Raw genomic sequence first — 926 nt, 5'->3', positions numbered from 1 at the left:
GACGCCAGCGCGAGCCCCGCGGACGGTTGGGGTCTCCCAGACCGACGCCGTCCGGGAAGCGGGTCCCCGGGGCTGCACGGGGCCTGCCGCCGGATGCGCCGCCAGGGGCCCCGACCCCAGGAGGGCCAGGCTGGTCCCACTGCTCCGCCGCCCGTCCCATCCCATAGGAGTCCTGCCACCCAGGCCACCGATGTGGCTGAGCCGCGGCCCCCGGGAGGCCGGAAGCTCGCACGGAGGCCAGTCCTCCACCAGGAGCCCGGACGGGGCTGATGCGCTGCCTCCTGACGCCGCCCCAGGCACCAGATGTTCCTGCCGCCCTTCTTCCCGGAGAACCAGACGCAGCTCCAGCCTTCTTCTCGGTGGGGGAGCCGACCGTCAGAGCTCGCGGCGGGACCACGGGCGCGGGGCCACCCCCTCCCCACCCCGGCTCGCATCTGAGGTTTGCCCCCCGGGGCCTCCAGCGTGAGCCGGAGTACGACAGCCTGCGGGAGCCGAGGGCCCACCCTGGCTGCGCCCGTCACTCACCCCGACGTCCCCGGCCCACGCTGCCCGGGGCCTGGGGCTGCCCCCAGGCTTTGCCNGGCCGCCCTGTGCGCGTGTGGGTCTGGCCAGTCCGTTCCGGGCCCGCCGGAGCCTCGGCCCAGGGAGGCCTGCACGGAGCCTTCACTTGATGCCCTGCCCTGAGGACGCGGCGCGGGGAACGGGGGACACAGAGCCGGCCTGGGAGGGCCCCGGCCGAGAGCAAGGCCCAGGCAGGAAGTCCCTGTCCATCCCGGGACCCCGGTGGGTGCCTTCCAGCAGCCATGGGGCACGGACGGAGGAACCCCGTGGCCGCAGGCAGGCAGGGACACACGCGCGTCTGCTCAGAGCCGCCGGGGACAAGGCGGGCGCGGCAAGAGGGGCCACGGCGGGGGGGGGCCCGGGAC

The 926-nt window shown here is 75.8% G+C and overlaps 1 protein-coding gene across 1 annotated transcript in view; it reads right to left on the bottom strand.

Moving 5' to 3' along the window:
- Positions 1-926, bottom strand: part of KCNQ1 (potassium voltage-gated channel subfamily Q member 1) — a 318,572-nt gene that overhangs the window by 220,288 nt on the left and 97,358 nt on the right. The window lies entirely within an intron of this gene.

This window comes from Crocuta crocuta, unplaced genomic scaffold (genome assembly GCF_008692635.1).
Source record: "Crocuta crocuta isolate KB4526 unplaced genomic scaffold, BGI_CrCroc_1.0 scaffold653, whole genome shotgun sequence".
In the NCBI taxonomy this organism is placed as follows: Eukaryota; Metazoa; Chordata; class Mammalia; order Carnivora; family Hyaenidae; genus Crocuta; species Crocuta crocuta.
The sequence above is the reverse complement of the archived record's forward strand: the minus strand, read 5'-3'. Positions and strand labels throughout refer to the sequence as shown.